A 27,212-nucleotide genomic window follows, 5' to 3' on the forward strand; every position below is an offset into this window, starting at 1 on the left:
GCCGATTCCCCTCTTCACACTGAGGTTGTATGGCCTCTGTGATCTGTATTCTATTTCACAAATTCACCAAAATCTTCCACTACCTTTTGGATTTAAATTTGTATCCTAAGAACAGGTAATCTGGATTAAGACCTCAATCAAAAATGCCCAGGGAGCTACATATGCAGGGACGACAGGGGAAGTAATGTCCCCAGCAAAAGCAATTACAGCACCTCCAGGAATAAGAGTCTCCTGGTCTTCCACAGCAGGATAATAACCATCAGTACACTCATTTTCACTTCCATGGACACTGGTTTCATCTGTCTTGTTCTTCCCTGTCATCCCCATAAAATATTAAACAAATGGCTCGGTCTCTACACAGTCTAGAACGACACCACATTTTTGAGGAAAACAAATAATAATAAAGCATCTAGATGGTTTGGCACCATCAATGCACAAAGAGCTCTACATGCCCTCATGTCAGTGTTCAAGGACTTCAGGATCAGGATTTTACTGAAAGTGCTTGTGGTACATTGCAGAAAACAAGCAGAGGTTCCTCTCCAGAAAACTGTTAGATATTTATCAACTAAATTACACTTACTGGAACTGAGTGTTTGTTTTGGACAAATTGTCTTCAAAGGGTACAAGATTTGTGCCCAGTCCTGCATTCCCCACACATACACTTCATGGAGGGATGATGGCAGATAAGGAATCAAGCCTCTTGGACACTGAACGGAGGAAAATGGCTTACAACATTAGCATAGCTTGATGGTGCTGCTTACTCTTCTAGCTTGGCTGGCAAGAGAGCAAACAAAACAGAGTAAAGGAAGAGCTATTTTCACCAGTAGGAGTACAAGATATTCTTTTAAAATTTTAGATTCTGCTGAGCATCACAAAAAATTGCGGGACTGCAGACACACAGCCATTAATCATTTCAGAGAAAAAGAATAATCTTTATGGCTTTTGCTGTTGACTAGGATTGTTACAGAATGAGTTACTACCCTTCTTTACAAAGGCTATTTTTAGTAGGTACACTTACTAAACAGTATCAAATATTTAGAGTCTCTAAGCCCCTCTTTTTCAGCTTTTATATCCATGATGTTTCTGTTATTTGAAGTAGCACGAAAAACAAATGATCCTTTCTACTATGGAAAAAACAGTTTAGATTAGAAAATAATAATACAGCCTTCAACATATAGCCAAGATCCGAACCACAAACAAATGGAATGGAAAGAATCAGCAAAAGAGATGTGTTTTCACTTGTTCCTCAATTCTGATGTCAGAAGGAAATTTACTTACAAAAATGGAATGACTCTTGATTTATGGCAAGGGAACATTAAAAACCAACGGAAAACACACACAGGTGAGAAAGCTTAAAGAAAAACATCTAGCTTTTTAAATCAAAGATGCTTCTAGAAACATTCACAGGCTTTTTGCTTAGCTTGGATTAGATAATTTCATGTTCTTGTACACAGACTCTTGAAAAGAGACAAGACAGCCCAATTTAGAGCACACAGTCGTCAAACCTGTTTATTTTGCAATCTTCAGTACATTTACCAAGTCCTTATAACCTACAGTGGTTTCTGCTACATAGACAAGAGTTCATCTACCATTTGCAGCTGGCTATTACAGGTTTATTTTCTAGGCTGGTGGACTAATAGGCACAGCCCTGAAGGCAGGTTCTTCCTAGAATCTGCAGCAATGACCTCTGAGATCTGAGCAAAAGCATGTTTCTTCCCTGTGTTACAGGTTGGGGATCAAAAGAAGCAGAAAGAGAAGGAAGAGTGACTGCAATGACACCAAACACTTCCGAAAGCCTTGGAATTAAGAAGTTTATGAGATCAGCAGCTCCCAGATGAGAAGGGACCTGGAGGCCAAGTAAGTCTTTTGCTTTTCACACCTAGGCTTCAGGAGTTCAGAAATCCTTATTCAAGTACCTGCAGAAGCAGCTGCCTACGTGTTTGGGGCCATCTCTTCCCTGTCCCCCAAATACAAGAGGGATCTGGGAGAAGAAGATACCAATTACTCTTGCTTTATTTAGATCCTGTGAAGACCTACCAAAGAGGATTTTGCTGTTCTCACCTTGTAAGGAGACAACTTCAGAATGCTCTCAAAACCTTATTTGGCCAAAAAACCCATGATGGGTCTGTCTTCAACTAGCAAATAAATAGGTCTCACAAGCAGCCCACACGCCATGTAAAGATTACAGCTCGTTATGGCAATAAGACACATCCCAGGTTTCAGGCAGAAATCACAACTCTATCAGTCAGCAGATAAGAATTTTTGGTTTTTTAAACACTGTTGATAAGCTATCTTCAGTTGTCTACATCTCCCTCTCTTCAGCCCACAGTAACATGCACTGCAAGACAAAAATCTCAGGGATTACTTTGCCAAGATTTCATTTTCAAAAGTATTGAGACTCCAGAGAGCTGGTCTTAACCCCTCCTTTAAACAAAAAAGCAAAACTAAAAAAAGACTCCAGTACTCTTCTTATATCTGTATTACATCGATTCTCAGCATCACCTGCCAATCCACTGAGAATACAACCCTTCTTTTAGACTATGTATATCTTTTGGGGAAAAGGATGCACACTTTTGTTTCATTTTTGTTCTGTTCTCTATTGCAGAAAGGAGGAGGTTAAATGAGCCCAGAGATCTCAAAAATTTAGGAGACAGTCAGCCACAGTTAACCCTATTTTCCAAACACCCATATACATACCCTGATATACAGACCAGTTCATCTCAACTGCACTCACCAGAAAGAAAGCAGGCCAGGTAGTTGTTGAACTACAGCCTTGAATGACTGGCATTTTAGGCAAAAAAAAAAAAAGACATACTGAGTCAATTAATAATAAACAGAAACATTTCCACCACCCATTGTGTTTCAACATCTCCATTACAAAACCGTTTCAAGTGGCTTGGACATGACAAGAGTTTGCAACATGCTGAAACTTAACTCACATTTATCCAGTACAGATGAGCCTTTTCTTTTTTTCCTAGAAAATAAATTAGAGAAGAACCTTTTATGGTATTAACTCTGGATAGTATCGAGAAAATATTTCTATACATACTTAAATAAATAAAGTTCTTCATGAGATACTGCTGCCTAACCAATTAAGCACACAATCATAAAAAAATAAAACATGTCTTGCAGCATAATTATATCAATTTGGTCAAATGACAGGCCAATTCTTGACACTTCAAGAGCAGCTGGGTGGCATTGAGAAATAAGTGTTTTCACAATGACTAGGCATACCAAAATCGACTGAGAATTTACCCGATGTACCAGAACAACTACTTCAAATCCATTATAGTCTACTGGGCAAACATATGCACTAAAATATTAACTCAACTATGTCAATAACCCTTTTATGTTTTATTCTCTTTGAATAAGAACCTTTGCAAGTTTTCAGGGTTCTCAAACATCAAATCGGGTAGCTATCAGGATTAGCAGCTGCCCACAGTACACCTGAACTTAACAATTACAAAATTTTCCATGTCCACCTAAAATGCAGAAGCTGCACTCTTTTTTTAGACATGATCCAGCTCAACATTGCCCATTGTCTCACAAGACAAGCATACTTATTGCTAACAAAAGTTTAAGAACTCACACCAAACTCCATACAAGAAACATTGCTCCCTTCTCCTTCCACATCCATTCGTTACCTCATGAGGAAGTCCTACACCATGGTGTGGGCTGAACCGCTCCCAGAGCTGACAGGTCTTACTAACTCAAGTATTTTGAGAATTCACTTACTCAGGCTTATGAAACACCTGCATACACCAGAATTCACACTGGAGAAAAACTAAAATACAGACAACAAAAAATAAACACTTTGGGAACCCAAAATAGTCACAACAGATCTTTTATTTGACCTAAAATGAGGCTTCTTTCTACCTTCTGTACTTTTGATGCATTTCACAGTGCAACGATGGCATGTGGAAGGAAGACAAGGAAATACGACCATACGGTAAAAGGGAAAAAAACATTGAAAGGTATTTGTGGCATGATGGGATATCCTGACCACATTGCTGAGGGCTTGTCACAAGACACTCCCATGTTTCATGTCTAATCTCATAAAGTAAGAAAATAAAGTTGATAAGACACATATCTGTGAGAGAACCAGGCATATGACCAAAGTTTTACATAAAAACAGAGGTGGCATGGGGTCTCAACACAAAACATGCAAGTGTTTAAAACTCCCTCAAAAATCAAAACCTTTACCGATCTCTTGCAAACATACCTGCTGAGTGATCAGTGTATGTTGTCTCATCTCTCCCAGCTTCTGTGAGGAACTAAGCCAAATTTCTGCCAAGAGCATAGGCTTGTATTTCACTCAAAGCATAAGTAGTACACAGTCCAGTTTCCTTAAACTACTCAAATGCAGAGAGGCAGTGTGGGTGTATGCACACACACTTAAAAACGACTGAAAAAACAGCCTGTTGGAGCAATAACTGTATTATGTATTGTCTGTATTCTGGACAGCTCTGAAAACACTGTCAGTGCTCAAAAAACGGTGTGTAATAAAGAACTATCCTCCCTACCATTAAGCTTGCTTGGTTTGGAAAGACTGAAAGAACAATCTGCCATGACAAAATATTACTTCGGAGCTCCTGCATAAATCTTGTTTTACGATACAAGAAAATCAACTGTTTCCTTTTATGTAATTTGTCAGAAATGAGTGACCAAACTCAAAGGTTAGGACACCAAATCCCATTCTCATGAGTAGCAAAAGTCCTAACAACCTTGAAAATATGTACAGCCTAGGAACACCAAAATCGTATTTCTACACATTAAGTCAGCACCAATGCCAAAGAAGCTGCTGTAATCTCTCTTCATACTGCCATACGCTGTCCTTCCCCTGCTGTCCTCTCTGCCAGGACAGAAACTAACATCTGCGCAACCACATGGTTACTTGCTGGGTTATTTTTCAGCCAGATGAACGCTCCCACTTGGTTCACCACATCGTTCACAAACACTCGCACCAGGACACGGCAATGGGCAAAGTGAAGGTACGAATAAGCAACAAGGGAGAGAAAGGTGGAAGTGGTACGTTGTCAAATATAAAATCCCGGGCAAAGTAAGCATATCACACCACTATCATTGACAGTCTTGAAGGCAAGACATGTTTAAGACTCATTCATTAGGGAAGCTGAAGCTTGAAGAGAACAGAGAACAGGGACTGTGTTTAGTATGGGACAAGGCAGTTAGGTGCCCAGCAGCATGGGAAGGCACTTTTGTAAACACCACTACGTACCTACGCAGCTTTGTAGATCTGCTGTCAAAGTGGAACTAGGAGAACCCTCACACAAACCCCAGGTCCCAACAAGTTGAGCAGCCAAACTTCCTGCAGACTTCAGACAGGTTAGGGCATCCCACAAATAATGCTCCCATTCAGGCAGCTTCCACCCGCGTATAGACACTGAGAGGGCTCTGACAAAGGGAGATACCCCAACTGCAGAGACACCTGTGAAATGAGCCCCAGCACCGGCGTAGCTGGGCTGCAAAGCAAGGCAAGAGGACAGCACCACAGCAGGCAACCTCCGGACAGCTGAGGCTGCTGTAGTATCACATCCTTAAAAACTCTGGCAATAAACAGCCCTCCCCAGCATTCAGTACACACTTTACAAACTGTGCAATAACATCCGAGGCAAGACAACTCCAGGAGAAATAATTCCTCTGGAAGAGGGCTCCTCACCAGTGTCAATGGAAGTAACTGCAGTAAATCAAACCTGTGGAGATGCCCAGCACAGCCAGGGAGCCCAGAAAGGTCATTTCAGTCTGAACAAGGTGCCAGAACTAAGTTCCCAGGGATAGCCGCTGGGTGGGAGAGCATAAAAAGCTGCTCCTCTCTTCCCAAGCTCTGAATTCAACAGCACCCAGCGCTGTTTATTAAAATTTGTCCTTCCCTTCCCTCTTACAAAGCTTTTATGGCACACCCAGCTATTTTAGCTTGATCCAAAAGTATAAGGAGAGAGAACACCACTCAAAGTGTCCACCATTATTTCAGGGTGCCCTAAAAGCTGTTTGATCAACACACCTCTAGAAAGGTGAGTTGAAGCACAATAACCATACAAGAACAGGTGGGGTAGCAGACAGAGCATAAGTAGTATTTTTCAGAATTGCTAAAAATAAAAGAGCCAAAAAGCATGTCACATTGTTTCAGGGTATTTTAAACAAAGCATATAAGATTATTTTAAGACAAGTCCAGTAGAAACAGAAGGCAACACAACCGAACAAAACAAATTCATGCATTTGAAACAAGTCATGAAGCCACTGGGAGCTCATCATTTAAAGAGCACCAAGGAGAGAAAGAGATACCCCTACCCCAGTTAAGTACTATCTCATGGTCCCTCTGCAAAGTAACGGAGTCATGAAAAGGCACATGCAACCCAAGGATGTATCAAAAGAGCTGCTGCTGTCAGAAAGACAGAATCACCAGCATGATATGAAGAGACTTCACCTGAAATAACATGCAGTTCTGGTCAGTGACCCTCAGAACAGATGAGCTCACCCTAGAAAGGCAGAAAAGCATAACCAGGATGATCACGAGATTGCCTTATCAGAGGAGAAAAAGCAGAAAAAGCTGAAAAAGTTACTTAAAAACAAACAGATGCATCCAATAGAGTAAAAATTTATACTGGAAACTGTAGTTTTCACCAGCCACAAATGCAAGAGTATGGAACCACATCCTGTAGAAGCCACAGGGCAAAAACTGGTTTCAAAATTAGGTATATAAGCTCAAGAAGAAGATCTGATGACCTGACTGTGTTCAACAGATAACTAGATTTGATAGCCAAGAAGGGGCCTCCAGTCTTATCTATGTAGTCGTAGCTACATCCTCTAAATTCTGAAATCCCAAGACAACAACAACTTAGGAAAAAAAATGTAAAAAGGAGAGAGAAAACTTCATTTTGGTGAAGATATTGAAATATTACATGCATCTCTGAATATCAAAAGTTTTTTTAAGGATGACATGTATGCACAGATGTTCCAGCATCTTCTGCTCATTAACAGAAATAACTCCTAACCATCAGTCTAAAGCAGTCTTTTGTAAGTTACACAAATTTGTATTATTTTATCAATATTCAATTGATTTATCACATCTGGCATAAATCATAATATATGTGTCTCAGATCAAAAGTTGATTCATTTGGACTGATTTTTTCACCTCTTGGAAAAAGGGAGACAGTAAGATTATACCATTCTGCTTGTCTGTCTTTAATAGCTAATACAATAGCACAGAACAAAACTAGAGAGTAAGCATTCTCAGCTTGTCTTCCAATAGTACATGCCATTTAATATGTAATTTAATATTAATACATATTCTACTGACATGTAAAAAAAATCTTCTGGTAGCAAGTACATATTAGCTGATGGGTACTTCTGTACACCTGCACTATGCCATGCCTTAGCTCACAAGACAAGCAAGTTTAGATGAATGACGTCTGTGCAGGCAAAGGTGGTGGTCATGACTCAACAAATCACTACTCCTGCCTCTTCATCAGTCTGATACGGCCTTAGGGAGCAAACTGCTTCCCAAGACAGCTGCCTTTTCAGTGAGAAGGATCAAAAGCACCAGTAGCCTTTGAATACTAAGGACCTGGTGGTATTTTTGTTGTTGAGAGTGCTCTGGTTTCCCAGACTAGTGTAGGTAACTTTACATCATATCCCAATTCCCTACCAGAATTTCAATTGATTGGGGCATTCTTTCCTTCCTGCCCTAAAGCACCATTTAGAACAACTCGCTAAATCTCTGTTGCCTTTACTATTACACTTTGAATAGATGGATGTCAGAGAAGGAAGAATGATCTCTACGGGGTCCTTAAATACCTTACAGAGCAGAGTCTAAATCATTCTTAACCTTAAGTTGCAGAAAATCTCAGAAGCCAGACAAACAAACAAAAACCCAACTCAATAACATTTTATTGCTATCCTTCACCCACATACAGACTTAATGCTTAAAGAAATAAGTCTGGGCAAGTATCTTTTAAAGAGAGACCGGCATTTTAAAAGAAGAAAAATTCACTTGCAAAGACTAAAAGTTTTGTGTATTTCTATTTTTGAAAACATAGAAAAATAGTAAAAAATATATATCTTTGACACAAAATATACATATAATAAAGATTTTTTTTTTTAAAGCATCTAACAAACTATTCAGGACCTGCTGAACAAGTTCACTTCAGTGTAACCACAAACAGAAACAAGTGCAAGGGACCCCCAGGTCATTCCCTGCATTTCAAGAGCCATGTGTTAGACTCTCCAGAGAAACATGCAGAACATTTGCCCCTGAACATGCCATGGGCCATGCAGAGCTCTGCAAGACAGTACTAACATTTTGATAAACCTACTCGTTTTGTAACCTTAAAAAAGTTAAAGGAGATGTAAAATAGGAACCCAAAACCAATCTCTTGTTGCAGTAGATCACTTATTTAGGAGAGTCCATGCTAGCTTTGTGCCTAAAGCTCATTTGCGTCCTGTCACTTCCCAGACCCGGCACTTTCTGATCCGCTAATAATCTTTCAGCATCACAAGCACCTTATCATGCACGCTTTGCAGCTGCAGCCTCTGAAACTGCAGGACTAATAAAGGCCCCAAGTTACTGGAGTTACAGGTTTAGTTCTATAATCCAACAGATTTTATTGCATTTTCTTGAAAGCGCTTCTTTATCTCGCCAATCTTCATCAGTATAAGTGCAAAGGAGATATTAATTAGAAAATGCCAACAGCAGCAATTCAAACAGTTTTCCCGCCTCCCTAGCCTCATTTGGGAATCTCCTACTTCCTACCAATTTTTAAGGGTCATTCCTCACTCCATTTTCACATAATCCCTAAACAACCATTATCACATCTTTTCTCAGCATGAGATAAAATATAGACTGTGCTTCATAAACAGTGGAGACCTTAAGATTACATTCTTGGTGGGAGACAGCGTGATAAATATTTCAGGGATATCTTGAAATACCCTACAATATACAACACATGGCCAGTGAAACGCTCTCAAAAACAAATATGTTTTGACTTATAAATTTAAAAGAAAAAAAAAAAAAAAAAAGAGGAAAACCACACCAAAACCTCCTTCCCCCATCGCACACTGGCTATTCAGTGGGTCAGATTGCAGTTTCCTTTTTAAGGGTGGCAGAGATCCTGACCTACATAAAGCCTGGTAGGGAACATTTTTCCACATTGTAAATTTAATAATTAAAAAAAACCCGCACTTTTTCCTCAAGCATAAAAATAAATGGCAATTGCTATTTTAGTACATTAAACGAGTTGGTGAACATCAGGCAAACTTTCTGAAGTTAAATTGTAAGGTCACATTCAATGCTATTTCTTTTAGCAGAAGATATTAAACAAAAATGAGGAGGACATGTCAGAGCTTCATTAGCTATGCTGGCATCTCAACCATTTCCCTCAGATTGTAGGGAATAAACACCCAGCCCTATTTCAGTGAAGCTGGAGGTAGCTTCACAGGTTATCAAACAGGACTTCAAGTGAGCAAATACATTACTCGCCATACCAAAGAGGGAACACAACCTGCTCTCTCAAAGCTGAAGCACATTTTGAACGGTTTTATCATGATGAAAATTTGTGATGCATATTCATTCTTTTAATATTTGTTAGTAAGAGAGACAACAAGGAGTTGCACAATGTGGGGGCAAGAAGCAAGATGTAGTAATGGAGGATCAAAAAGACAAAAGCAAAAAAAAAATCTTATTTTAGCAAAATACATTATATTCTTGTTTGTATTTATATCAGTACCCATTACATCACAAACCACACAGAACAGAACACCCCAGTGTAGTTACTCAGCAGTGGATGGAGACACCAGGAAAAGAGACTGCAGAGGATACAGGGGGACGACAAACAGCTGTCCCCCCTCACTGGTAAGCTGATCACAATCGAATTGTTGTCAAACAATTTGAAGTCAGATAAATATCCGCAAATCTGTTCATTAAGTGGAGTTCCTCCCATGCATAAACACCAAACTCTGAGCACAGATTTGTTGGGTGTTTGTGTGTGGAAATAGCTTGGAAGAAGTATTTTTGAGTGCCTGTTTTAGCATAACCTCCCCCACCACCCTTGGGAGAACTGGTCTAACTCACTCATTTTGCAGAATATTTTTGTTCATTCCTATCTCTGCAAAACGTTAACTGAAAAAAGTTCTCAAAATTTCCATTCATTACTTCAGCTGTAAATACCAGACAACCAAAACCCACCATTACCCATGGCTACAGCCTTATGCCGTGTGGCACCATAGCCCACTAGTCCCACTGGTTAAGCAAAGAGCCACTGAAAACAAGTAAGGAAATGGAAATCTGGCCCAAGATTCAGACAGACAGTTCCAGACAATATTTGAGCTTATCTGTTTTATCCAAACATCAGCTGAGGAGCATTCAACAATGCTGCAGGTTCTCTCATAAATACCATGCTGCTCCATAATTATATGAGATCTGCACATGAGTTCAAAGGAGGCATTTATTTAGGCTCACAACAGCTGTATTAAAGCCGCGTGTGAAGAACATTGTTCCTGGTCTGACAAACAGTGAATAGTATTTTCCTTATCCATATACACACACAACAAACGCTTGATATTATCTAGTGCCGCTAAAGCAGTCAAATTAAAACAAATCAGGAGAGTAGACCCTTGAGCACATAACTCTAGGAAGACCGAAAGCCTTCGAACACAAAATTTTATGCTTTTTATATGCTCCTAGCCTCATTCAAATAGATAGCTTATACTCAATAATGAAAAGGATTTTCTTAATCCACCCACTCCAAAAAAAAAAGAAATCAACACATCTATTTTACATGTGAACTTTTGATTCTGCAAACCCTCCAAGAAAGCAACAGCCACCAGCAAATTCCATGACAACCAATAGATTGGGGGACCCAGAAAAGAAACCCAAAAAAGAAAAGGATCAGTTTTTCAGAAAGCAATGACCCCTCCAGCTGCTGACATTTTGGAGGTGCCCACTTAACACCGACCACCTTTAACGTTCTTGGCCAAAGCAAATTGTGCAAAAGATAAAATCCCCTACCCTCAAAAATGAATCTCGAAGGAGATTCCAGACTGTTAATTACCTACTGTCACCATTTTATGGAATTATGTATTACTATGAGTTATTGGGCTCAATCCTGCAAGCTTAATGCACAAACTGCCCTTGATGTCCTACCAGGGTAAACTGGGCAAACAAGGCTCCTTCCACCAGGGCTTAGGGACTAGTTTTCAGAACAGCTGTGTGAAATTTGAATTTTTCTGATTTGAAAGCATGAGCTCAGCGCTGTGGCACACATTTGGGTAGGTGGTTAGTTGTGAGCTGAAGACCATGACTGGTCTGTAACGTGCTTACACTGACAACTTTTCCCACGTAACGGTTTGCTCCCTCCTTTATAGACAAAACTAGCATCTAAAGAAATGGAAGTCCTTCTCTGCTTTTGTAACTGCTGTTAGTCACGAGTACAAAAAAGACCTTTTGCCACAGTCTGTCCTTGCAAGGTAAAGTCCTTCAACGCATCGCCAATACTTACAATCAGCAGTCTACTTCATTTAAACCCACACTCCTGCTATTTATAAACACAATTTCAGCAAGTTCCCTAAAGCTCTCAGCTCCCCACTAACTTAAGCCACTTCCTTAACATTGCAACTTTTATCCAAAGGGCAATCCAAGCTGCTTCCATTCCCTAAAATCATATCCAACATTTTGCACAAAGGTATAAGGTGTTCTACTGTTTACCAGCATTTTCTCCAAGAAACAATACGATGCAACAGAAAAGCGATCATCTTACCTACTTCCACAAAGGACATAAGCCAAGTTTACTAGTCACAAATAAAAAAGCGATCCAAAGATAAGGAAGAGGTGGGTTGTTTGTAGATACTGACGATTGCACTCTGGCTATTGCAGCTCTCATGCACTCAACAACTTAACCCTGAAAAGAATCCAGTTACCAGCACAGGCTGTGGTTCAGGACTGACAGTGCCATTGCACAACAGAAGTATTTGAAAAGCAACTACAGCCTTTTGCATTTACAGCCTATCAGCCTACCCAGGGCAGAAAACACCATACTGGGTGTTCTCCTTGGAAAACCCTGTAAAACAAGTTTGGTGACCCCTGCTGCAGCATGACCTGAATCCAATGTACAAAATTAACCAGTCTAACAAAATTCCCCAGTAAAAAACAGCTACAGTTGGTCATTAAATCACAAAGATCAGACCGCATTCCCAAGATGACTGAACCCAACACAGAAGGAAACGCACCTTTGTACTGGTGAGGCATAACCATTGCGTGCTGCCCTACCATCACCACCTTCCCTCAGCAATCTAGTTTATTGGGGCAGGGGGATGCCAGCCCCAGAACTGGAACCATCATCCCCTATTTAGCTTGCCAACAGGGATTGATGGGGTCATCAGAAATAAGTGAAGGTGTAAATTAATTCAGTGATCCTAGGGATGTACGTAAGATTGTCTCTTCCCTCCTTTTAGGAGGCCTTTACATGTCACCTTATGCTTTGCGCCATATCACCACCACCACCACGACATGCTGAGTCTTCAAAACCAGTTTGTATTAAAAATAGAATACATGACTCAGATGATTTAAAGACGTATATGCTTACTCAAAAAAATACTCCACCCCAAAATATCACCTCTAACAGCAATTTATATTATAGTTTCCAGAACTATATTTGGCTACAAAACTTTCAAGTGATGGAACTGAGGCCTGCTGATTGGCCCTTATGTAAATTTAATGCAACTGAACACCAAGATGATCAATTTTCACCTTTTATCTGAAAGTCCTCCCATGGAAGAAAGACTCTCCCCCTCAACCAAGGGGTATTTCCTGCTGGTCATTCTCTCTTACCTGGTTCTGAAGACCTTGACAATACTGATTCACACACTCCCACTTCTCAGGGCAGCCACCCTCAACCACACTAATACAAGCACGCTCAACTGCTACCCAGACTGTATACATGGCACTAAATCTCAGTCAAATTCTCATAGGCTTTAAATGATAAAGTGTTAAAACTGTGGGAACATGCATAGTATAGGTAGCTTAAATATAATGTGGTTTAACTACATAAAGATGTGAATATGCTAATAAGATAATAGTATGTTTTGGTTCTGCTAGCTAGGCAGCAATTCTCACTCTGGGCACCGAGTCAAACAGCTCAAACTGTCACCAGCACCTGCATCGTACCCCCACCTACACAGCGAACAGTTGACAGTGAAAGACAAACCCATGTGATTTCTGCTCAGCAGCTTTTAGCAAAACCAGATTCAAGTGAAGCTAAATGGTCCATTAAATGGCCATGCCAAAAGAAGCTTGTTTTTGACAATAAACAATTAAGTCACTTTTTCCATCCCCAAGATACCCATTTAAGAGGCATGTTAAAATTCAATGCTTCATCGTAGGTAAGTTAAAAAATGTGTGTATAAGCTGTAAACTGTTGCTTAGCCATTCTCAGACATAACATGTCAAAAAGTTAATATGTTCAGGTCTTTTTTTGCGATTAAAAAAAAATCTGGCCTAATCATTCAGGCAGCTACTGCTGGAGAGGCAAGCTGACTTCACGGCCCTCTGGGAACAGAGGTCTCAAGGAAGGAGGGGAAACAAAACCTCAATATTTCGTGGCTTCGAGGAGGTCTTGGATTCAGCTCCATATACTTATTTGAACAGTCCCACAGGTATCACCAGTAAACAAAAACCCTGTTGTTTACTTTTTGCAAGATCAGGCCCCTCAAGACAATGGCCTATTGAAAGCAAACAAACAAAAAAACCCCACACTACTCAGAAAGGAGAAAAGAAAAATCAAAAGACAGATCCAGGCACGTGAGAAAATGCTTATTACATGCATTGGATAATTCCCATATAACCGGAGTTTTTGCTTTCCCTAACAACACAGGATGTAGGACTGCCCAACCTTCCTCTCTCCAAACAGCCCTAGCAGCAAGGCCATACTTTCACTAAATATTGTGGAAAACTCATCAGGAGCCACTTTTCACTTCTTTTTTTCTACAAATGTTCTCGAGTCTTTGTTCAAATAGAGAGACCTTAAAGGAGTAATAGACTATTAAAGGCAAATTGAACACTCCTTAAAAAAAGTGAGAGCCTAAACTTGACATAAAACTCAGCACAGGCTACAACTCTGCTCTGCTCCACCCAGTAACACCAGCAAGGATATTTCTACCACTGAAAAAAGTTATCTTTTTCCTGCTCTGCAGAAATTACTTGTCAACCATCAAATTCACATATAGTGGAAAAACAAGGACAAGAACTGCATTGCCCAAAGGACTGGTCCAAGACATGGAGCCTTTCGTTCCCTTTTCTGGAGTCAGAAGTGTACATATTTGTATTTTTGGTACTTTGTCCAAAGACACTCGCTCTTGGTTGTCCTTCCTGAAGATTGCCTTGCTGTAAACGTCACACAGCAGAAATGCTTCCTCTGTATTTCATAGGCTGCTGATGCCACCTGGGGAAAATGTGTCAAGCCAGTCACTCCCAGAGCATTAAGGAAAACCGGTTACAAGACAAAAGCCTTCCTTAACTTTGAGGAGTGTTTACAAACTGATGAATGCTAGAGTGTGTCCTAGCATGCCAGCTCGAAAATAAGTCAAGCACCTGGCCCTCAGCACAAAAGGCTGACTCACCTGTACGGCATCTATTATCCTTTGAAAAGACCCCAAGTTTAGCACTCCAGGGACACAAAGTACTTTCAGGAGGCTAGAGGGAGCATGTCTTTTCCTTGTCCTTCTCTCCACCTGCACACACCACAGATCAAAGTTGGGGAATGGCTTCCAAAGCCAGGGGACAAAGATGACTTGCATACATGCCATCACTTTCTGATACTGCACAAACACCCCCTGACACCCACCCACCTCCTCTACCCCTCTACTCCAAGGGGAAAGGAAAAGAGCATAGAGATTGAGAGCCACAAATACAATCACCGATTGCTTAAACCTACACTCCATGAAGCTTTAACATCAATATTACTCCCCATTCCATCCTGCAGCTCCACCGAAAAATAACACATAAAACTGAGCACAAAGCACTCTGTCAACTAAGTCAGGAGGAAACTGCTTTTCTTGTTCCCATTATATCCCCACCTCCCCTCGCTCAAATTTGCTTGCTATTAGACTACAGCTTATTCAAGACTTTTTCCTTTCCCTGCACAGAACTATGAGTTGGGGCTCATGAAAGACCTTCTGGCTACCACCAATGTGAACACTGCTAAATAAAATAAATAAATAAATGAATAAATGAGAGAGAGAGAGAGAGAGCGCGCTCGCGCGCAGCTTGGCAATGACAGTTGCAATGCATTCCCACTACCATCCAAACAGATTTTGCTTTCTGTTATCTTCACTTTATTCAGAGAAAATAAATATGCAAAATTAAAACCATCACTCCTACGAAGTACCATATTCTGCAGCAATCATCCTCCTGAGTAGTATCTTATACCAGCTTTTCATTCACACTGGTGACAACACTAGAAGGCCGCTGTAAACCAAATCCCCCTGCCCAAGCTTTGAAAGGAATATCAAAAGATATGAATGATAAGAATGAAAACTCTCCCCACTTCAAGGAGAAAGTTGCATCCTCCCCAGCATAGCTCTCTTCAAATTGCAACACTTCCAGTAATCCACAAGTGATCCTTTTATTCTCAGGAACATAAACTTTACACAACATGAAGAGACAGTTCCTTGCAATTTGTTTAAGCTAAAACCAGACCCAAGCTATACAGTGTTTGAGCAAAAGAAAAACGGAGCCTCTGCATGCACAGGCTGTCACCTAAAACAAACATATTAACTCTCACAGTATGCGTTGGGGAAATTGCGTGGGATCATCTGAGATCAAAGGTTTTGTCTGCATGTCTGCTGCACACCTACACGGCTACTTCGTTCCGTAAGAATGCTACCAAAAACAGCTGCGCTCTCGGCACAGCGCTGAAGCTATCAGCAAAGAAGGATACAAGCGCCCAGATTGATTGATTGATTGATTTTTACAGGCAGCACACATGGCTACTACAAGTGCAAGGTAGAGTCTAGTCCTGCGGTAGCCTATCCTACTTTTTAAATCGGGCTGCCACAGTTTCCCACCCCACATTTAAGTCCTAGCGCCTGGATGACATCACACAAGCTCAGGAATTAATTCAGCTGATAACTAGTCTAAAACCCTAAAATGGATCACCACCCTGAACCCACTCACCATTCAATGCCAAAAAAAGGGCAGGAAGAGAAGTATGGGACAGGCATGTGACAGAGGGAACATCTGGACTTCAATTAGCTGAAGTGACCATGGAGACTCAAGTGGAAGTCAACACACACAGAGCCAGCAATCTACTTTTTTTTTTTTTAACCACACCACTGCTCATCTTTTCTTCCTGTCGCCTTCACACATAAAAGGCACAACCAGTGATGTCTGATGTCTTCATATACAAAGCATAAAAATATTTTACACCAACGACGCCAGTCACAAGGCTTATACATGCTAGAAGCAGAGTGCGGGAAGAGCAATAACGTTTGAAGCACAAGCAATAATACCACTGAAAGGGCACGATCACAGATGCTTGGCAAAGTGCAACCCTTCTGTTCATGATTCAGCTTAAAAATGCCGAGATAAAACCTGCATGAAGGGGCACGGCTGCCAAAGTGCCTCAGAAAACATGTAGAGGACCCACAGAAAAGGCACGCAGAGTGGCCAGTTACAGAACAGGTTTCCTCTGGTGGCAGAACAGGCCTTGCTGCTGCGTGTCCCTATCTCCTCCCTGTACTGTACCGCAGCACAGCTTGCTGCCCCTCAGATGTGCTGATATAACCGTGTGTGTGAGGCTGGCCAATAAAGCATAACAGAAAAATTAATCAAGTGGGGGGAAAAAAACCCAAAGCAAAAAAAGCCCCTTTCCCTAATAACCTGACTCCTTTTGAAACTCTACTGTTTCTTTTTATACCCTGTTTCCTTTCCCCCAGGACCAAAGCTTCAGTTTTGATCTTGCCCGGTAGCACTGAGATGACCTAATGGATTACCTACCCAAAACACTGGGTTGCACAGATCACCAGTCATCTATGTGTTCGATGTTGTAACACAAAATAAAACCTCCAAAAACCTCCAAAACTATACTGCAGAGCAAGGCTTAAGAATAGTTACCTTAACTAATGCAAATAGCCTTTTCTGGAACACCCAACAGCTATTCATAAGATTGGCACAGTCTAAGTTTAACACTTTTCATTATAAGGCTCTCAGAAGGCTATTTTTGTTTGCTCTGGGAGCAGGTTGTGTGTCTGAAGATTAAGAATAGATGGGAAAGAAGTTCTAACAGTCCTCTACAGCACACTTTGAAATTTAAAGATCCCTGTAAAATCATGATGATTTTTCTTATCAGTAAGATAAAGGTAGCAATGCTTTTATATCACAGGAGAAATACACAGGCATAAAAGGTATTGTATCCAGACACACTGAGCACTATAAAAAGGGAAGAAATCAATGATCCTCTTATTCATTACACATGCGTGATAATGTCCTGAAAATAACTGATGAGAATATGCTCTGAATATGGTACAAAACAGATCCTGCAGGATGAAAAATAGCAGTCTATGTCAATAATAGTACACCACCATATATACAGAGGAACAAAGCTAAGACTGAACAAGGAATGTTCAGTTTCTTTTTTTTTTTTTTTCTTTTTCAACTACTGGGTGCTAAACTCCAAAACAAAGCCTGGAATGTAGTTTTTATGTGCAATTTATACATACCTCAAGACACTCCCAGGTAAAAGTACTAAAATTATCTTTATCTTTAAAGATCTGAAAAAAATCTGCAGAAATCAGGAAAGGAAAATAAACAGATTTATTAAAGTAGGGCCTCCAAACCTGGTGGGGGGGAACACACCAAACCACAGCTCTCCTCATGAAGTTGAACTGGTATGTTTATTACAATCCCTAGTCAAAAGCTGACCTAGTCAAAAGAGGTCACTGCTTAAGACTGGCAAGTAAAATATCTGATATCACTCAGAAGATAAGGGACAGCCATTTAAGACCTTGAACTAGTAATATTTAAAAAAAAGAAAAAACGCACAACAAAAACCCACCCCACACTGCTCCCTCACCTCAATCTCCTTCAGCTTCTACTGTAACTAGTCCAAGCTACATAGGAAAAGTGACTGCATTAGGACAAACTCCAAATCTACTGCTAACAACTTATCTTAAATAAACTGTTTGTCTGTGTCAAGTAAACTATTTGACAGAAAAACAACTGCCAGAAAAAACTGATGCACATTTTTAAAAGTGAAAATAAATAGTATGGTTTTGATCCTAAAAATAATCGTCACATGAGGAGTCTCGCTGTTTCTATGGGCTACTTGTGTGACTGAGGCTACGCTGGCATTCAAGCACCTGATGAACTGAGCTAGTCTTTTGAAACAACAGTCTTGTAACACGGTCCTTCCATTCATTCTGCTGTTGTACTGTTCTGCAGCGCAAATGGGTAGGAAACAAGAATTTAATTAGAAGTTTGTATTTTTTTAATTAGTCATCATAAATTCAATAAATATAGAAGTGTCTATCGCTGATACATATCTGATGCTGCCCAGCATGAAATGCCTAGAACAGACTGGTACAGCAAATGAATTCACTTTCCTCCTTCAGAAGATGTCAGATTTACTTGCCCACACCAGACCTTTTGTAGTAAGGGAAAAGTCTCTGAAAGCCTAAAAAAAAAAAATCAGGTAGAAAAGAATTTGAAGGTAAAAAAGTGGTGTTCTTGCAGGGACACGTACTAGGGACCAGGAAACCATCATGAGCAGGGATTACAACCCAGCCTGCAGCTAGGACTGCATTTTCTACAGCTTCCCCTGGGCAAAGGCTCCAATCACAGCAGGACAGAGCTGACTGAGGAGGCGAAAGGCAGATTGCTCCTGCCCCGTCCTAGCTGGCTGCATATAACCAACCAACCATTCTCACAGACTCCTCGCAAGCTGAGTCAGTAGCACTGGGTGGGCTGCATGCCGGCAGCTCCGCAGACACTAGCTCCAGAGCTGCACCTCCAGAGAGATGCCAGTCTGACAGCTTCTCTTGGTCTGCTCCAAGAGGAGACCATGAAGGTCAAGCATTAGGTCTTGCTAAAGACTGAATAAAACTCTGGGGCTGCTACACATACCTGAAACTGTAAGAATACCCTTATAGTATGCTCAGCATATAGCATCCTGTTCCATTTGAAGGCTAAATTGTGCATTAAAAGTTGGATTAAAAAAATATGTGGGAAAACATCCTGATTAGCCCTGCTAGTGTAATGCTCCAAGTAAATTAAGGCAAGAAAATATGAACGGTCAAAAGCAACAGGATATTAATATGTGCCATGCAATTGCAGCTTTCTATTGGTACTATATTGAGACTTCTTTTTTAAAAACTTCTGAATAAATAGATAATTGCACAGCGCCAAGAAAGGGGGTGGAGTGAATACCATTCTCTGCATTGCCTTTTGTATTATGAGAAAGGCAATACTATGTGTAGTCAAGAATGTTTCTGGTTATTAAATTTTATGTTTCTATATTCAGTGGCATCACATTATATATGGCCTTTTCCTGCAATTAACCTACAAAACACAAATTAAATATTAATGGATAAATGTCAATTATTATTATGAGAAACAATAAAAGGACCATAAATTAAATAATGCAGATAGACCAATAAAGTATTTTCACATGATCAAAACAATGTTTTAGTATTTGTTTCTTATTCTAACTGAAAATGTAATTATGTACTTATAGGTGTTGTTATTGCATAAAATTTGGTAAACAATGCCATCTTTTCAGCATTACAATTCACTCCCAGTAAGAAGGAGCAAAACAAGCCTTGCTGCTTCTTCCAGCCAAGCCCAGCAGTGCAACATTATTTGATGCTTCACTGAAATCCTCAGTTTTAGTGTCCAGAGTGCAGCAGGATATTTTCACAGTTAATCCTAGACTATTTCTATCTTTTGTAATTAATTATATATAATTCTATATTTTGTTCAGTATTACCAGCTCTCCCACACATCCAAAATATTTTCCCACTATTGTACTTTTTAACTAAGGAACTAACCTTAGACTTGCTAAGAATTTAACAACAAAAAAAACAACCCACCACTCAGATATGATACTCAGACAACCACCTTGTTGCTTTAAGGTCATTGCTTCTGTTTCCTGAGGCTGACTTTTATGAGAAAAAAAAAAGGTCTGCGACAAAACATGTTTAACAAACTACCAAATGAAGTCAAAAGCCGATTTAAATAGCATCTGCCTGATGTTCAGATGTACAACCCTTCCCGTGCTTTACCACATTGGTCATCAATGACTACGAATTGTAAATGACATGGGACACGCTGTTCACGAACAAGTCAGATTTATGGTTATATTCAGTTGTTCCTGTTACCTGAAATTAGAATTAGAAGCTCATTAAATATGAATACGTTTCAGAGAATGTAGAGGCACTGCATTATATTGATGAAAGCTTCATTAAATTTTCAATGATATAGCTGCTTCTATATTTGTGAAGGAAAGACGCAAGGTAGCAATAAGTTGGGGCAATTCTCCTTCAGGCAACTTAATATCTTTTTACTACCTCTAAAAAACATATGGATTTTAAAATAAAATGTTGGATTAATTAGGTGTAAGAGAAAGCAATTAGGGTTCACTATATTCAATGAATGATTACTTTAAAGATCAGCATTTGTCTTGCATATGTTTGCCAGTTATACAATTGATGCTCCAGAAGAGGAGAATTGGTAGAAAGCTAGAAATTATGTTTGAGCAATCAAGTTCATAGGAAATAGACTCTATACCAGTTCTGAGCTCACTTAATCAGAGTCATCTTTTTAAAATATTCACGTAAGACGACGTAACAAGAGTATCTGAAATAAAGTCTTACCTAGCAAATAATAAGACTTAACTTTCTGTGCAAGTAGAAGTATAAAACTAAGTCATGCAGTAATACAGCCTTGTTTTTACTGCAGAGGCTGAAACCAAGAAAGAGACCCCTGACAGAGAAAAACTAGACACAAGCCCACCATTCAGCTCCATTTCTAGTATTGCTATCAGCAAGTCAGACAATCAAACCCTCCATATGTAAAACACCCATAACCAAGCTACATGAAAGAATACAGAATCAAAACTGCAAAAGTGAAAATTCAAGTGGTCTGATCCCTCTTGTGGTCATGCACTACGATATAATTTTATTATATCGCCACATTACATTAGCCTGGTTTCCTTTGGAAAAAAGGCTTATGCAATCAGGCTGTTCTCAGCTCCTCCCCATTCACTCCCCTCAATATCCATTACCTTATGTCAACCAAGTCAGGCAGCAGAGTAGAGGCGTCAATGTCATGTTAGTCCTCTAACAAGCCTGCACAATATATGACCCGGGCTTTACATGTTTTCCTTACAGTTAATGCGCATGGCCTGCCAGGAACTGAGATGTAGGGTTGCTCCTTCCAACTTGTTAGGACCGCCACCTCTTTCAGCCCTCTGGATAGGCAATGCCCAAACAGCACGCATGCAGACAATGCCGGTTTATCCTCAGACCTTGTTTATTCTGCCCTGCTCACATCCTGCTTTGACAAGTTTACTTTTTTCTCCCCCTTCCAGTTTTCTTTGGCATGCATAGCCAGCATTAAATAACTGACCTTCTCAAAACCACCATGAGGTAGTATTATCCCCACATTACCAGATAAGGAAATTAAGCCACTATAATTAACGCCCGAAGCATGCCCAAATTTCACATTCCTGATTTGAGAGTGATTAGCATTAGCGCTATACAGGATTTCCTCTGCACAAAGCACAGCTCCTGGGGAGCAAGAGAGCAGTTGCACACAGCCTGCACTCCTGCAAGGAGGTCTGAGGGGCACAGCCAGGAGACCCTGCGAAACACTGAGCTCCAGGAACTTGGCCAACTCCACCCCAGGGCTCTGTAAAGTAACTGAAACACCCCAGGTGCTGCTCCAGCCCCATGAGGGAAAGCAAGATATGAGAGTGCCAACCCCTTCTGCGTCCTTCCTTTTTCCCCTGACCAAGCACAGACTCCCTGCTCAGCTAATTTCCATTCAGACATCTACACCCCTTCACCACACGTGCTACACTCACACAGAGGCACTCACTCTCCTTATGTCTGATTGTCCCGTAGCCACCGCCTCCCCATGCACGCATCCTCCCAGAACCTCACAACTTTGTCTACAGCTCTTTAGCTCCAGATTTTCCTCTGCCTTCCCAGATAGTCTTAAATGCTGCTCTAGCCCAGTCATCGCCCCTCTCAAGCCCTCATGCAGTCACATCCCTTCCTCCAAGTCAGTCCCTCTCACGACCTTTGCAGTTTCATTTACTGCCACAAAATAAGACTGGCAGTCCACCTCCCCTTTCGACTCCACGACAGCATTTCAGAGTCTCCCCAGAGCCACGAGATGGTTCCCAGACACACGCTCCTTGCAAAACAGAAAGCTCCTTTTGAAAATGTCCATTGGCAGCGAAGGTTCCCACACGAACCCCATGCAATTTGAGTTCCCTAACCTCATCCCAAGGAACAAATCTCCAAGGGGCACTGTTCCACTCATACATCACTGAGATGCTGCCCACAAGGAGACAGCTAGCTCTGGCCACATCTACTGCTCCATCCCATATTACCTTTCCCCAAAACCAAGCAAACAGAATAGAAATCAAGGATTTGTTTAACAAAATTTCAGGCCAGGTTTTGTTGCAAGACTGGAAACAAAAAGGTTCAAACAAATACAGTAATTCTAGACTAAGCTCAAGAGACAAGTATTTCTCCAGCTGTTAAATTCCTCCAACCCTGCCCAGATGACTACGTTCACAGTAACATCACATCATCCTGGCAGTGCCCTCAGTCCTGTTAACCTCCCTCTCTCCCTTTACAAACACAATCATATCCCAAAACTAAAGATAACTCTTCCTTTTTTTTTTCCTGGAACAAGGGGATCTTGAGGATTTAAAGGCAGCCTCCCATCTCCAGTTCACAGCACATCAGTCACAGGCTTATCAAACTACAGAACTGCCACCGACAGTCCTTCCTGACGCTGTCCAGGGTGTGTAAGGACTATTTTTTTGGTCTTGTTAAGCCTGTGGACAGCTAGTCCCAGAAGAACTTGAACTCTTCTATTTACATAAGGCTATTCCTATATGCACACTAAGGATTATCCAGTCCTTAGTTATACCTACAGATTGTTCAGCTCCTAATCTCCATGAAGGTTTTTTGGGGGTTTTTTTGTTTGTTTGTTTTACAGAAAACACACGACACATTGCAAGTAAGGATGACAAAGACATAAGACGACTGTCTGCCTCTACTCGTCTGGGATCAGAGGTCTTCCTTTCTTCAGCCCGGCTCTGCCAGCAGCCAGTGCAATACATCTAACCTCAGTGCCAAACTTCCCTGCCCAATTAGACCTAATGTTTGCAATTCTGGCTCAGCAGTCTGGAAGTGTCAACATGAGCCGAACCGCTCCCTTCCCTCTTGCTGCCTAGGAACATCAGTCCTTCTTTGCCATCCTGGCAGAGAGACTGACAGCCTGGCCGCATTGCTTAGCACTAATAAAAACTGGGGAGCAGGACATTCTTAGGGTTTGGGAACATTTACCTCAACATTTCTTCTTAAAAAAGCAAACTGTTCCTCACTCTGCTCCGTCCCACTGCTTCCAAACTCCCAGAAGAACCACTTATCTTCCTCTGTAATGGTAAAGAATTTGTCATGCTCACATTAAGCCCAGGATTCTGCAAATGCTTAGCCATATAGTTAACTTAATGATTTTTGCTGTTCCCACAGTCCTGCCTCAGTGATTGGCACTATCTACATATTTCCCAATTCAAAGCCAAAATATTTATCAGACCAGATGACTTGCTCATCATTCATTTGTGGCACAGGCATCCTGTTCTTGCTTCTTTGAACTTACCTGTATTCCACATGAAAAAACCTGAAAGAATATGTTCTCTCCCCCCAAATAGGTTATATTTAAAGGAAGAACAACCTAGAATATAATTTTCAGAGCATCGAAGACATTCTTAGCTACAACAATTAAAGTCTAATTTTGTCATACATAGCAGCAGTTCCTGCTACATTCTTTTCTCAGATCCAGTCTTGTCAAATGTCATTTGTGCAAAAAAATTTTTAAAAAAGAAAACCCAAGTAGATGTCATTACAAAATTCAGTTTGTTCTTCGGACTAGTACTTATGACTTTTATTACAGCCAGAGAGGCCTTTCCGCAAAGAAACATCCATTGTTTCCTGCATATCATTAAACCAAAGAGGGAACAGACAACATGAAACTTAGTGTCCACAAGGAAAGCTCAGCACCCTGCCTGTCCCATATCCTGTTATTATCAAGGAAGATTTTTTTACTTCTTAATTTCCTAACCAGATTCGAACACTGGAGTACTCAATTACATTTCCAAAATGCTGACCTAGCTTTTCTTCAAACTTCACCTTCAGTTGTCCTGGGGCGGAAGAAAAAAAAAAAAAAAAAAAAGAAAAACGATAACCAAAGCCCCAGACAAAGAATGCACACACAAATGCAACTTCTGAGTACTCCACGAGGGCACTTTCATATCTGCTCTGCAGAGAATTTACAATTACCATTACATGCTTTTTAAGTTGACTCAGGAATGTTTGCTTAATTTCATAAATGTTAAATCTATGCATATCACATATTAGCATTTGGTAGCTAATGCAACACACAGAAGCAAGTCAGATGTCCTTCCTCACAAACCCACAGAATTATCAGCTTAAATTATAATGCAGTACATGCAATTAATAAAAAAAAAAAACACATAATATCAAATTGTTTAAAAGGTTACTGTGTTCACCTGCTTTTTGAGAAGCACTTATTTTAACCATAGAGATTTACCACACCTGGTTGGACCATTATCATACCGCACATTTACCATGTTCAACCTTACAATGGTACACATTTACACAAAAAAAGGGTCAAGCATGTTTGAAGACTCCTCAGGCTGGGCACCCAAACCCATTAGCCATTTTCAGGATCCCAGGCTGCAGATTTAGCCAGATGATTTTCAGAACCAAGGAAAAGTAATTTACTTTTCAAATGACTGACTGGAGATCCAGGTTATAAACAATAGCTTTCCTTTTGCCAAGGTTACATCTCAGAGCAGAACCACAATGGAATAAAGGAATGCAGATTAGAGCTCTGCAAGCTTTGCTAAGCAGACAAGAAGTATTACTAAGCAGACATGCCAACTGACAGCTCAACAAAAAGATTTTCTAAATATGTCAATTTTAAAACAAAATCATAATATAACTAAAGCATTAACACCACTGGATCAGAAGTACTAAGACCACAATCCAGTGACAAATTTAAAAGCAAATATTCATTGTCAAAACTGGATGGCAGGAGGAAATAACCTCTTGGGTGTTTCAGCAATGATTTAATCACCTCCCATGACTAACTCAGACTTTGGAAGAGTAATGGGATGGAACTGAGTCCAGAGAGCATCTAATCCCAATTAATAAAACCAGGAATAACTCCAAAAAGACAAAGAAGAAAGATTACCTAGATTTTTATTCCTTAAGAAGTCAGGAAAAAGCTTTCTTTGAGGGAATGCATTCCACTTAAAAAGAAAAAGTAATTTTGCTTCTTCCTTTGAGGATGCAGACAGGCTACGATTGTGCAACTATTTCAAACAAACACAGTTAACCTAACTTCCTAACCTAACAAACCTAACGTTTGTACATCTGACAAACCCAAGCAAAAACTTCCCTCATGTGTCTCCCAACTCACCCAGAAAAAAACTAAGAAAATTCTCTCAGAGATGTAAACTGTTGGGAATGAAATACATTATTTAGTTTTCATTACTTATCTCCCCAAAGCAAAGCAGGCATTTTTAGGAACACACAAAGTTCCTGTTGTGCTTGAGATTTTTAGCTATAAGCAGTCCCAATCTGCTTTAGTCCACCAAGACTACTTACATTTTTCATGCAAGCAAGGATCTACCACTCAAGAGTCTAATCTGAGATGTGATATGACAAGAACAGCAAGAAAACAAGCCTAAGAGGCAAAACAGAACACTTGCTCTCCCAGATAAGCCAGCTTTTTAAGCATGCAGCTTTACAAAATAGCACAAGCTAAATGAATGTTGCCACAAAAAGGACCAAGGACCTTCCTTCAACCATCTTCCCACCTTACTTCTGGACACATGTTCCTACAGATTGCCTTGCACCACCTCTGATGCCTGTCTAACCATTCACAAGCCATGTCAACTCACTAATCCAAAAACCACTGCATTAACCTATCGAAAAAGCTTCTCATTTTCTGCCAGGTTAGCAAACTGGATCAACACCTACAAGGGTCCAGCAAGTACCAGAGTCTGGTGGCTCTTTTCCTTGTGCTTGCTGCCTATTCGTGAGTCCCACATCCACATGCGCATTTCAGTGGTTCAGGCAGCACTGCTCATATCACTTGCACTCATGAGCCTGCACCTCAGCTTCCGTACTAACAGGAGTCTGGTGGCCTAAAAGAAAAAATCACCTACATCACTGCCAACCTTTACATTACAAATGACAGCCCTGAACACAGTATCACTGTCCTTGTATGTCCTTGTATATCTTGCACTTAAAATGCTTTCTTTAGGAAAAAAGCTTACTGAATAAAATTAAATTCTGAATTTAAGCATCTAATTCCCACATGCTCAAGTTAAAAGTTACAGGTTTGACAGATCCTCACTGCCTACCTCTAGTTAGACTTCTTCACTCAAACTCACTTGGCTGAAATACAGTTTTATATTATTTTCCACAATCTCCAGGGCTCCCCCCCATCTTAAAAGAAAGGCATTTTCTTGAACCACACTGCAGAGAAGAATGCAGCAGGAAGCCAAGCAACCCTTTCACTTGGAAGGAGTTTAAACAAGAAGATTCCAAACTTTTTTCCAACAACTCGAGCCTCACGCGCTGGCATGAGACCCCACTCCCCCGAATTCACCAGGGATGTTCCTACTTCCAACTCCTAGGGAATTTGACAGCCACAAAAATCCAAATGCTTCTAACATTAAAATAAATATGCAAATAATGAAACCTCTGTTTCTTCGTTTTAGCAGCCGTTAGCACCGCAATTAGAGTCTCAGAGGACGCACTTACTCCCTAATGAATCCCCAGAACAACCATAACAGGGTGCAGGGCAGATTACAGAATCCCCGCAACACAACTCGCTGAATTGATGTCTCCCCTGAGCCACACAACACCGGGCCTAGAGA

At 40.5% G+C, this 27,212-nt stretch overlaps 1 protein-coding gene across 14 annotated transcripts in view; it reads right to left on the reverse strand.

Moving 5' to 3' along the window:
- Nucleotides 1-27,212, reverse strand: part of MNAT1 (MNAT1 component of CDK activating kinase) — a 127,344-nt gene that overhangs the window by 91,457 nt on the left and 8,675 nt on the right. For 4 of the 14 annotated variants that reach the window (XM_075104173.1, XM_075104170.1, XM_075104165.1 and 1 more), the window contains exon 2: nt 581-774. The exons of 6 other annotated variants lie outside the window; for them this stretch is intronic. The gene's annotated coding sequence lies outside the window, so the exon portion shown is untranslated. Of the gene's footprint in view, nt 1-580; nt 775-2,939; nt 2,975-4,222; nt 4,239-27,212 lie in introns of those variants that run through there. 4 more of the 14 variants (XM_075104175.1, XM_075104174.1, XM_075104171.1 and 1 more) reach the window with 2 other exon arrangements.

This window comes from Phalacrocorax aristotelis, chromosome 9 (assembly GCF_949628215.1).
Source record: "Phalacrocorax aristotelis chromosome 9, bGulAri2.1, whole genome shotgun sequence".
Classification (NCBI taxonomy): domain Eukaryota; kingdom Metazoa; phylum Chordata; class Aves; order Suliformes; family Phalacrocoracidae; genus Phalacrocorax; species Phalacrocorax aristotelis.